Source organism: Spinacia oleracea, chromosome 1 (genome assembly GCF_020520425.1).
Source record: "Spinacia oleracea cultivar Varoflay chromosome 1, BTI_SOV_V1, whole genome shotgun sequence".
Taxonomy (NCBI): Eukaryota; Viridiplantae; Streptophyta; class Magnoliopsida; order Caryophyllales; family Amaranthaceae; genus Spinacia; species Spinacia oleracea.
In genome coordinates, this window is record NC_079487.1 from 64,045,465 (window position 1) to 64,058,817 (window position 13,353).

At 36.5% G+C, this 13,353-nt stretch overlaps 1 long non-coding RNA gene across 3 annotated transcripts; it reads left to right on the plus strand.

The window, feature by feature from the left end:
* Positions 1-8,941: 8,941 nt before the first annotated feature.
* Positions 8,942-12,230, plus strand: LOC110791978 (uncharacterized). 3 transcript variants are annotated; one of them, XR_002534265.2, is made up of 7 exons: positions 8,942-9,249; positions 9,999-10,086; positions 10,224-10,323; positions 10,437-10,656; positions 10,780-10,868; positions 10,999-11,083; positions 12,004-12,230. It is a non-coding gene; the product is annotated as an uncharacterized lncRNA (long non-coding RNA). The 3 variants fall into 3 exon arrangements; XR_002534264.2 differs by having other exon boundaries at positions 8,943-9,249; positions 9,999-10,071; XR_002534263.2 differs by lacking the exon at positions 9,999-10,086 and having other exon boundaries at positions 8,947-9,249.
* Positions 12,231-13,353: the final 1,123 nt, after the last annotated feature.

Consider the following 13,353-nt stretch of genomic DNA (forward strand, 5'->3'; position numbering starts at 1 on the left):
TAAAGTAATAGGAATTTGAGAGATCAAATTTGTTATGTAAAGGCTCTTTAAATATTGGTATGGGTCAAAACAGACAGTACGGGACTATGTAAGAAGAACTGGTTAGTATTCTGATTATTCAATTTAATGTTGGGTTTCGATCTGGTCTAAACCTCGAGAACACCTGAACGGGATCGTACCCATCATTGTCAATGGTTGCTCCGAGTATAAAAACTCAAATTTCTGGGTTCTTTTTTTTAATCCCATTCAAGATATTCAAGATAAATTACACTTTATTTTTACTTATAGTGATTTTGATACTTGGATGTAAAAGAAAATTTCATGTTCTATCTCCATATAGGTTTTGAATTTACACTAATATAAACCTGGTCCACGCTAAGTATAAACCTGGTCCATGCTAACTTAGCGTGGACCAGGGCAACGGAGTAATTTGTATGTGTAACATATATATGTAATTGTCACGTGACAGTTATTTTGTAATTTTAAATAATAACTATATGCGTATTACAGTAACTATGTGTTTTAAAGAGTTACTATGTGTTTTGAAGAGTTTTAATGCGATTTGTGTCTAGCCCACTTTATATACGTTTTAAACTTTTTTATTTTTCAAATTTCCAGATCTACATTCTGTTCATTCTCTTTCATTTTCTCTCTCTTCATTTTCTCTCTATGGTTTTCAAAATTTAGCCCAAATTTCTATGTTTTGTTCGATTTTTTTCGTAATTATCTTATAATTCTTATGATTGGATCTATTAGATGAGGAAAAATTGGAGGAAGTAATAGATCAAGAAGGAGTTTCGTCGTTGCCGAAATCGAATCGAAGAATTTGCGCTCGCCTACAAATCTTCGCAAGAATTTTTAGAGATCACATCTCGGTTTGTTGTTTTTTAAAGAATTTTAAGCCTATTTTTATTTAAAATTGAAAATATTTGTTGTTTTGAAGAAATTAATGTTTGTGTTTTACCGAAGTATCGTTTTCACTTCGCGAATTCGATCAGTGACTTCACGATTTTAAATAGTAACTATATGATTAATACAGTAACTATATGGTTTAAAGAGGTACTATGTAATTTTAATGGTTACTATATGTGTACAATAGTTACTATATTATTTTAATGGTTACTATATGTGTACAACAGTTACTATATGTGTACAATAGTTATTATTTTGTTGAGTGATTCGAAATGTTTGTTGTTTTGTTGAAATTAGGGTTAGTGTTTCACATAGTTAGTATATAAATGATATAGTCACCTTTAATTTATGTTGCGAAATAGTGTTTTTAATAGTCACTGGAATGTTCGTTGTGTTTATGTTAATAGTAGTTTTTAGAGTAACTATTTTTTTTTTTAAAGTTACTATAACTTTAAAACAGTAACTATGTGTTTAAAATAGTCACTATATTTTTTAGAAAGTATTATAAGTTTAAAACAGTAACTATGTGTTTAAGATAGTTATTATGTTATGAACAGTTTATAGTGACTTTTTGATAAATAATAGTTAATATACAATTACATTATGTACTATGTTATTTAGAGTATGTATTTGTCCGCTTCTTAGATAGTGACTATATGATTATAATGGTTACTATATGTGTTCAATAGTTACTATATTTTAATAATAGTCACTATATGTTTTATATAGTTACTATATGGTTTATATAGTTACTATATATTTGATATTTGTATAAGAAAATAATACGAAGTATTAATCACATGTTATTCCAGGTCCTAAAGTTGCACTATCTAGTGACGAATCTCCAAAAATACTTTACAATATCATTTGTATAAGAAGAAATAATGCCTTAAATTTAGAAAAAAGAGACAAAAGCTGTGAACTTTAAGAATTGATGCAGCAAAGCACAAGAGGTAGAAATAGTGTTTGTTGTTTGTGTGAAATTAGGGTTAGTGTTTCATATAGTTAGTATATAAATGATATAGTTACCTTTAATTTATGTTGCAAAATAATGTTTTTAATAGTCATTGTAATATTCGTTGTGTTTATGTTAGTAGTAGTTTTTAGAGTAACTATATTTTTTAAAAAGTTACTATAACTTTAAAACAGTAACTATGTGTTTAAAATAGTTACTATATTTTTTAGAAAGTTATTATAAATTTAAAACAATAACTATGTGTTTAAGATAGTTACTATGTTAAGAACAGTTTATAGTGACTTTTTGATAAATAATAGTTACTATACGATTACATTATGTACTATGTTATTTCGAGTGTATTTTTGTCTGCTTCTTAGATAGTGACTATATGATTATAATGGTTACTATATTTGTACAATAGTAGTAATATTACAATAATAGTCACTATATGTTAAGCTAGTTGTTGTGTGATTATAATGGTTACTATATGTGTACAATAGTTACTATATTATTATATTAGTTACTTTGTCTTATATAGTTACTATATGTTTGAAATAGGTACTATGTTTATTTTGTCATGATTTGTTACCATATGTTTATTTTCTTCAATAGTTACTATATTATTTATATAGTTACTATATTTTTTAAATAGGTACTATGTTAGTTTATTACGTTATGTGCATGTTTTTATGTTATTCTATATTTTTAATGATATAGTTACTGTATTATGGATAGAGTTACTATATTATTATCACATCAACTATGTCTGCAACTCTGTGACTAAATGACCATCAATAATATTTATAGGTATTATATCTTGTATTATAGTAACTAATATGTTTGGTATAGTTTTTTATGTATATTATAATGTTCTTTTTATGTTCTTTGTTGTCTTCTATGTTATTAATAATAAGAGTTACTATGTTATGATCACAACAACTATATGATCATAACAATAACTATATCTACAACCTTGCTCGTATATGACTATCATTAATATTAAGAGTTACTATATCATGTATAATAGTAACTATATATTTTAAGTAGTTATTATCTTATTATTATGTTCTTTTTATGATCTTTCTTTGTACTCCATGTTATTATTAATAAAAGTGACTATATTATTTTGACAGTAACTATATGACTATAACAATAACAATAAATATATATGCAATTCTGCAAGTATTTTACCATCGTTAATTGTAAGAGTTACTATCTGATGCATAATAGAAACCACGCGTTTTACATAGTTACTATGTTATTTTTTCATATTTAAATGTTAAATTATTAACTTAGTTTAAATATTATTGATTCAGAAATACAAAGATGATGCACCCAGAATTGAAAGCGTGCAAAGAATAAATTCTGCAAGGAAAACAAAAGCAGGAGGAGAAGAAGAAAATCCTGACAACAATGGAAACCAAGAACGTGGTAGAGGAAGGACATGATGTGTTTGTGGAAAAAAGAGACGTGGTCCACGTGAACGTGTCGATTAGTATTTTTTAGTTCAAAAAACATTTGAGTTTAACATGGTTTATTTAATAGATGCAAAGAATAAGAATGTCGTAGCTAAAACAACTAACCAAGTAGTTAATGTTTTCTTTATTATTGTTCAAGAGTTATAATTACTGTTACTTTTGATATAGTTACTCTTTTATATTTCAGTAATTATGTGATATATAATAGAAAAAATTACTATATGACCTCTAAACCATCTATATCATATTGTTTATTTTTATAATATAGTAATTGTTTTACAACTAAAGTTATTTTTCTATATAATATAGTTAATCTTTGGATAGAATAATTGTTCTCATCGAAATTACTATATTATTATTATTATTATTATTATTATTATTATTATTATTATTATTATTATTATTATAAAACGTTACAAGCTTAACAAGCTACAAAGATCAAATGAACTACAAGAAGTTGGAGGGGAGCCGAGATACAATCTGGGCCCTCACTCCTCTAGCTATGGCGAACCCGATCCTGCTGAAAATGTGGGCAGCTGCCCGTGCCCCAATGACTTGAGCCCTGGAGTACGCCTGGACCCGATTCAGCAAAGAAACAGCCCCTTTCTCTAATTCCCCAAAAGAAGAGAAGGAAAAAGGGAAGAAACCGTAACCCAAAGCCCTACAACGTGCCCCATACTTATTCTGCTTCCGCTGCGCTGCAACCGCCACAACCCGACCCGGAACGAAGCCTGACAACCCAGATTGCGTCATAGGGGAAGACCCAGTCAAGTCAACACACACATCCAGACCACCATCCCATGAGTAAAGCAGTATATCTGCAGGACGAAGAGCTCCATCACTCTCACTAGTCAGCCCAACATCAACCTCCTTGCGAGCAGAAATCCCCGACCGATAGCAAATATCCAAAAGGGTATCACGAACAACATTATGCCGATGTTTGATACCCACAATCCCAGCACAAGACACGGCATGATCCCCATAAATGTCCCCGTCGAAAACCCGAGAGCAAGCAGAACACGGCGTCGAATAAGAGAACAACGGAATACCCAACCGATAGCAAAGAACCGAACAATAAGTCTTACCGTTCATAGTCTGGCCTAACCCCGAGATGGGGACTGCCCGCAACCAAGCCGAGGAGTGATCCCCCTGCTGTGATTTCCATAGGGCAACAAGACGCGAAGATAAGGAGAAGGCGGATTCCGCATCAGCAGTAACCTTCGTGAAATATATGTCTGCCAATTTCTTCATGAGTCTGGGGGCAGCGATCTCACTAGGGCTACGCATAAGGTCGGTCTCCACGGTCCTATTGAAAAGACCAAGAGCATCGTCAAAGGCCGGTCCCGGACCATCAACACCCGAAAGCCGAAGAAGCGAATCCTGCAAACCAGAAGACTGCAAACGGGATGCAAGAAAAGCATAATGCCGAACATCACCAGCTGAATAAACACCCAATCCTCCATAAGAATAAGGCAAGGTGGAAAGGCGCCATTGCCAGTCACCGAAACCAGGTCCCGAAGCAGTCACGATGCGCTCTAAAGAAGCCCGCAAAGCCACATCAAAGGATAATTGGGCCGCTTCGAAAAGATGAGGCGGACAAGTGCGCATAGCAAAGTAGAGTTTAGAAACTCCAGTACACGCACGAAGAAGCAACAACTCACACTGGGGATCATTAAGCTTGGCTACAGCATCCATCAACACAACAGCCTTCGACACACGCTGCGAAACCAACTCCTTACAAAAAGAGGAATCCGTACTGACTGGGCCACCAAGCAACTTAACACCAAGCGCAGGACGAGCAATATCCGTAGGAAAGACACCCTCTAGACGACTGCGGGGGTCCTCCGAAGGCCAGAAAACCTCCGTCTTCTCAACATTAACATGGAGACCTAAATGAGGACCCTCCTCCAAAATCAACTCCAAGACCTGACCAACCACCAAAGTGTCACCAACGATAGTGCCATCGTCCAAGTACCAAGCCTGAAGAGATAGATCAAATGAGTCTCTGATTCGACACACCAATGGATGTAGAACCAGAGAAAAAAGCAAAGGGCCGAGAGGATCCCCTTGCTGTACACCCTGACAAGACCACAAGGTATGCTCCCCATAATACAGCCGCGCTGGAGAAGAGTAGCAGAATTCAACCCAACGCGAAAGAGCAGGACAATGAAGCCGTACCTCACGCAACAAAGCCGAACGATCAACTAAATTGAACGCATTCCGAAAATCCACCAATAACATAGAGAGGCCAACATCAGCCCCACGAGCCTCAACCAACCGATTGACAGCATGGAGAATGGCCTCACCACCAGCTGGAACCCCAACTCCAAACTGAAGACCTCCAAATTAGTTTTCTAAACGCGGACCAATCAAAGCTGCCCCGACCTTAGAAACAAGGCGCCTCCAAATAGTGCCCACGGCAATAGGCCGAATACCCCCACCAGGCTTAATAAGTGGCGTAAGAGGAGCACTAGCAATGTATCCTCCAAGCTCAGCGGGACACTTTCCAGCAAGAAAGAGATTAACAACCTGAGTGATAGCATCCACCAACTCATCAGAAACAGCTACAGCAGCACCACCCAAGCAATCCAAAAGGTGTTGAGCACGCAAGCCATCTCTACCGCACGAAGTACCACGCGGAAAGCCCATAATCTGCTCCAAAACAACAGCGGAGGAAGCAATAAGGTGGTGATCAACAGGGATATCCGGTAAGGTAGGGACCGGAACGGAAGGGTGCTTTGCTTGCAAATCTGCAAGAGTAGCATCATTGTAAGGGGCAAGACCTGAGGAAGAAAGAACCCTAACGGCAGCAGTGTAGTGACCGTCAGAAATCTTTCTCTTGCATTGCTTAATATTACGCTCCGCCAAACCATGGTCGTCGTCAACATCCAATAGAGGGGGAGACACACTAGCCAATGTGTCTATGACAAGTTGCTCAGAACCACCAGGCACACCCCAAGAACGAATAGCAGAGGTGATACTCTCTTCCTGTTGCCGCCGCCTAACGCCGGAGGAACACTCACGATTACTTCGTGGAGAAAAAGTCTTGAGGACACAAAGAGGTAACACGAGCAACTGAACCCAACAAGCGATGTCATCTGGCCTGCAAATCACCTTATCAAGCGCCCCTTTCAGAACTCGCGAAAAACCCAAACGACATTTGGGAGGGATGGATTTCACAGAACGCAGCCGCTTGGACCATAAAGTGTTTAGAAGAGCAACATCAAAAGAAAAATGATGTTCTCGAGGCGCAACAGAAGTAGACAGCTCGGAAGCAGGAGCTTGCGGTTTTTGAATACCGTAGAGAGTAAAACGAATAGTACCATCCCCAGAATCAGGTGGGTCCACAAAAACCGTACTAGAACCACTGCCATGACGACACCTAATACGATGAGTATGCGTCTTGAAACAATCTCCACATAACCAAATTCCCATACGACGAAAGGTCACCTCAGCCGTAGTAAAAACCTGCAAATTGGTAGTAAGGGAATGACGGGTTACATCCCGCACACCAGTGCAACAATGTCGATCACGTAAGTGAGTGATCAGAGAACTCCTCACCAAACCACGCCCACCTCCATCCTGGCACCCGCTAAGACCCACAAAAGGGCAATGAAACTTCTCTACGGAAGCCGCCATAACAAAGCACTTCAACCAAAAAGTAACTTCAACCAACGAACACCAACGAACACCACACAGCAAACCCAAGAGGACAAATCACCCAAGAGAACACACTCACGGTTGTTGCACACTCACGATCAAAACACCCAAGTGAACAAAACACTCACGAACAACAATCACGGTTGTTGCACACAAGAGAAGATCGAAACGCCCAAGAGAACCCCAAAATGAAGCTGAGCACCAAACTGAAACCCACGACTGAAACAGAACCCCAAAGTGATCTCCAAATTGCCGGGAAATGATCGAAACACAAACTGCAACACCAAAAACATAAACTGCAACACCAAAACCAAAACGCAACACCAACCTGCGAACCAGACTGAAACGGAACAACCCACGAACTTACGAACAAACGCACTTGAAACTCTCGAACGGAACTGAAACCCAGACTGAAACCCAAACCACCGAACAACTGAAAAGCCACCGGAAATGTTTGAAAACCCAAAATGAAACCCAAACTGAAACTGCCGAACTGCCGAACTGACGAACCCACGAACCTGAAACTGAAGCCGCGCTAAACCACCGGAAATGCCTGAAAACCGCCGACACATAAGCCCCCTGAAAACCACCGGAAATGCCTGCTTAACCACCGGAAAAGGCTGCGAAAATCGTTGCTAACAACCTGCGAAAACCCCCACGAAACCGCCTGGAAACCGCTTGAACGCCGTCGCCTGACACCTGACCGCCCTCGCCTGACCCCGGCACACCGACGCCGACGCCGGAGATCCCTGGATGATCGACGAGGAGGGAGCCTTAAACGCACGTAAACATCGTGCCCTAATCGCCTGTTTTTGAGAGGATTATTATTTATTATTATTATTATTATTATTATTCTTTATTTTATAGTTACTATTCTGAAAATATAGTTAATTTACAGAACCTATAGTTTCTATAATTTACTGTTTTTGTCTGCAAGAATGAATATATAGTAGTAATTGTTTTACAGTTAAAATTACTTTTCTATATGATATAGTTACTCTTTGGATAGAATAGTTATTCTTATCATTATTATGTTAATAGTTATTATTCCGGAGATATAGTTACTTTACAGAACCTACAGTTTCTATAATTTACTCACTGTTAAAATTACCTAATTACCCTGGTTCATGGTAATCTTATGGTGGACCGGGTCCATGCAAGTGGAATTGTAAGTTTTGTGGTTCAAAACTTCATATGATTTTCCGGCAAATACAAACATATCCATAATTATATGGTCCTAACCGTCCAAAACTAATACTCGTACGTAGTACATTCCAAATTTTCAATGATTTCCCACTTCAAAATTCATATCCTATATTCCTATAGCCTTTCATATAAATGTGAACTAAATTGGTTGGTTAAAGCTACGAGGTACTCGAGAGTTGGAAACGAAATATCTAATTAATTTTGTCATTTCCCTTTCTCCATACGCACAATAAAACAAATTACAGCCTCTCCTTAAACGTATAAGAAAAAGAAAGTTAGACTACTTATGGATATTCACCGACATGGGTAACGAAATACAGTTCAATTAATTGGAGGCTTGGAATTGCGACATCCGTAATTTAGAAGGTGGACCATGATGCACATAGAGCATGGTGCACATTAAGAACACTGGTATATAATTGAAAGAACATCTGGTTACGAGAAAAGAACACGAGTATTTTTTTTATTTAGGTTTTTAATAAATAGTAAAATAATATATTATTTTTATAATAAAATAGTGAAATATTATATCGCATGTTCTTTTGCCATAGTGTCATGTTCTTTTGCTTATGCACATATGTTCTCACTACAAAAAAACAGTTTATTAACGACAACCCATTAATGACAGGGCCTAAATCCCGTCGTTATTGTGATAGGTTCTACGATAGGGCCCAAATCCCGTCGCTATTTGTGGTGGGTTTTACGACAGACCCAAATCCCGTCGTTTTTGTGATAGAGTTTTACCCGCAGATAATTAAAAACCTACAGCAATGTCATATTTTCTCTCCTCCCTCATTTTGTTCCTTTCGCTCCCTCTAACAAAGGCGACGAAGGCGATGAAGCTCCTCCGTAGAAACCGATGAAAATCGCAGGATTTCTTGAAATTCCTCCATAAAATCGAGCTTATTCAAGTTTTATTTGTCCAATTCTGCTGCAAATCAGAGATTATTTGATTAAAATCGAGCTTTATCAAGTTTAAATCCGGATGCATTTTTAATTAGGTTTTCTCCAAATTAATGATTCAAGTATTATCAGGTATATAATCTCTCTCATATGGTCGTTTTTTTGCTCTCCAGTTGAATTTGTTTGAGAATCTGTCACTCCAATTTTATTTGTGTTTATTTGATTTTTCCGAGAATTTGTAACTTCAATCTGATTTATCGGCAAATTTTACTAAATTGCTTCTCATTATAGTGGCGAATTAGTATCTCCTAGTTATCTGGTGGTTTGTTTTGCTCTAGAATTTGATGTTTGGTTAATTCTAGCTTTAATAATCTGCAATTAAAGTTGTTAGAAGGTTTTTTTGGATTTATCTGAAATTAAGCAGCAAGTTGTTTGGTAATTATGGTTGTAAATTAGTTCAATACTCAATCAGAACATTTAGGATATGTACAAAATTACGGCTATCAGGCCATCAGTTCTATCAGAAAAGTATGTTCATGTTCATAGTGAATATTCTAAACCATACAATAGCAGAGTCTCTGTTATAAGTATGGTGAATTATGTTCAATCTCTTATTCTCCTAATTCCATTTGAATTTATGTGTAGAATTAGCATTATTTTAAAGTCTTGATTCATTGGTAATGGCTGCAGTAATGTTTTAAATTTGACTAATCAACATTGATATATAGTTATATTATTAGAAGAAGTGGGAATTGACTAATTGAGCTCTCGGCCTCAACCTTTTGTTTAATAATATATGCTCCCAATTCCTAACCCAATATGTTTAATAATATATGCTCCCAATTCCTGACCCAAATTTACTTGGGAATTTTATCAAACAGGTTATCTGCATTGCTCACAAAGGGGTATTTTTATAAAAGACCCAATCAATATGCTACAAACGTCGTTTAAAACGTAATTACAACTACAGTAAGATTTCCAAGATTTGGTAATGCAAATGAGGATGAAATAGAATTGAATTTGAAGGGCATACTACATAATTAAACATGTTAAATCGATTAAAACTTTCGGGGAAAGGTGAATTAAAATTTGATTTGGAATTTCAGGCCTTAGGTAAGAGTACTTTGCATATGGTAGATTGGTGTGTAACAGTGTCAATACAAAGTTCGCCAATTTACAATGACTGAAGAACAGCAAAGAATTCAGGTAATTACATATATTATGGTTTGCATTGTGATTTAAAGATTGCTGCTACATTTTGAATAACTTGGAATGAGTTAGATTTAATCTATCACATACTCTTGTCTCTGGAAATGTAGGATGAGCTGAACTTGTTGGGAAGATTGTCACATCCAAACTTCGCTCATTCATTAGGATATTGCTGGACTGAGGAGAAGTTTTATTTAGTCTCTGAATATATACCCAAAGGAATTTGGATAATCATATGCTCAACGGTAAACAGTTAATTGTTTGCTTTGGAGTTTGGCGTTGAACTGTTGATCAGTGTGGTCTAACTAGATTCTGGTATTTCCTCCGCAGGTAGAGTTAGTTATAAAAAATTGTACTAGTTGGTATAAGCAAGTAATTGTACTAGTTGTTATAATGTTTACATCAATTACTTTGTTTTCTAGAAGTGTGATATATTTTATTGAATTTTTGTAGGGTGGAAGTTCTGGAAATCCTCCAAGTTTTGGTTCGACACTCACAAAACAGGAATTATCTTAGACAAGCCCGAAACTGTGGAAAGACACGTAAGTTTATCTTCCTTCCTCTCTATTTCTTAAGTTCCATAAGTGGGGTTTTCTTAAGTTCCATAAGTGGATTTTGAAAATGTGAAACCCTATGGGATATTGCAACTAACTTGATTTTTAATTCTTAAAGGAAATGATCAAGAAGACAATTCAAGAAAATCCAGAGATGGAGGGAAAACTTCAGGCCATTCTAGATGCTTTTAGAGATAAGTAAGGTAAATACTACAAATCTCCCTCTTTTAATCAAGTGATTGATTCCTCTTTAAATTTGATGACGATATGCATTTTCTCCATAATCTTGTGAAGTTTAATTTCTTTGCTTTACTTTTTTTATGGTACAAAGAACTGTCACATGTTATATATGAGTTGTGGTACCTGTTTTCTGCTGTTCCTTTGTCTGCAACTGTAAATTCAGGTTGGTATTTCAGTATGTTTGTTTCTTGAATTCTTCATCTAAACATCTGCTTTAGTATTCGTTGGTTAAGAATATGCACTCCTGGCCTCCTCCTAAGTTAAGAATACTCTAATCGCCCTTTCCTTTTCTCTGCTTTATTTGTCCTGTCTATCTGATAGTTTGGGCCAGTAGATTAAGGGCTATAGTATAGTGTTATTAGAAGTTGGGCCTACAGATTAATGTATATGGGATCTTAGTTGTTAAGATGTCGATCTCACTTTACTAATATACTTGATTCTGCAACAGGACTATTTACCACATTCTTAACTTATACATTTGATGACCAATGTATCAGTTAATAGGGCTGAAAAAACCAAACTTGAAAAAGGCTTTACTAGACTCTAATGTTTCTGAATCTCTTAAACATCTGACATGAAATTAGTGTCATTCCATCAATCTGACATGAAATTAGTGTCATTCCATCAAAAAAAATATTGCTAATTAATCTAAGTCTGAAATATTTTGTTCTTGATACACTAACATAGTGAGATTGTATTGGTTTTGGAGTGCTTGTGTAAAATGCAGTGTCGATGAGAAGACTTCGTCTTGTCTTTATGACTTTATAGTTTATAGAAAACATTGAAGTATATCTACAGATCATTGACAATTTACAGAAATGCATGTTCTGAGTGATTTTTTTTGTCAAAAATATGCAGTATCTGACATGCTGTTACTTCTCAGATTGGTGCTGCTATGTGCTTCCTTGCTTCCTGCTGGGCTAATGTGCCTTGCTTCTACTATCTGCTGCAAACTTTGAATTTTATTTAAATTGCAGTAATCAGACCAAGTGTTATTGTGGTCTTATTTTTGATTTCTTGGGCATCAGACAATTGGTTGTGGTAGTTTTAATCATGGGCCATTGTTGTAGATTTGGATTTTGTGAAATGAACTTGATGGTACTTTTATAATCTGTTGATGGTATTAGTATGTATGTAGTAATCATTTGTATTGATTCATAACTAGCAGGTGCATGATAAGCTAGAAGGTTCTATAAGAATCATTATCATGGCCTTTTGCGACGGGGAGTGACCCTGTCATAGTTAGCTTTTTGCGACGGGAGGTTAGCCCCTCATGTTTGGCCTTTTGTGACGGGATTTTTCCATGTCATAATAGGCTTTTGCGACGAGATTTTTTCCTGTCACAATAAGCTTTTGCGACGGGGTCATGACGGGGTAGTCAATTACGACGCCCCCCTTTCATGACGGGCTTGTGACAGGTAATCCCGTCATAATTGGTCTTTTATGACGGGTCAATGACGGGATTTCCCGTCATAAATAGAACCTTTTTTTGTAGTGTGTGAAAGGTTTGGCCTTTGTTATTAGGTAGATTTCTCTAGGCAATATTCATTGTTGTGAAAACGTACGATTGTTATTCAACAAAATATTTTCTTTCATTATGATACTTTTCACTACCTAGATAAAATGTTCAATGTAGTCACCTCGAGAAGCCTTTTCCATATTTTCGAATGCTAAAAACTTTAGTTCGTTCCTCTTAAGTAGACTCCGGAACTTGATCTCGTTGCTCCACCTAAATAAATAAGACTCTCGTAAGAACACTTTACTAGGTAAGAACACTTCCTTACGGAAAGAACACTATATGGTAATGGCATTTTTGTAATTTTTATGAACAAATATCCCAATTTAATTATTCTTTCACTGTTATTCTCTCTCTCTCTCTCTCTCTCTCTCTCTCTCTCTTCAATTCCTCTCTCTCTCCTTTTCGAACACTTCTCTTGCTGCTCAGTTCGCTGCTCGCCGCCGCCGCTCGCCGTTGTTGCTCGCCGCTGCCGCTCGCCGCCACCGCTCGCCGCCGCCGTTGCCGCTGCTCCCAGCATTTCCATCGTTGGTCGCCGAACTTGAAAGAACCAAAAATGGTGGTGGCGGTAGTTGTGGTTCGCGAATCAGGTAAAAAAAAAAATTCAATCTCGTTTAAATTCAATTCAGTCGATTTCTTAATTCAATCTCGCTGAAGTTCTTCGAAATTGAATTTAAAAGAAATCGATTTTAATCTCGCCAAAATCGATTTCTCAAT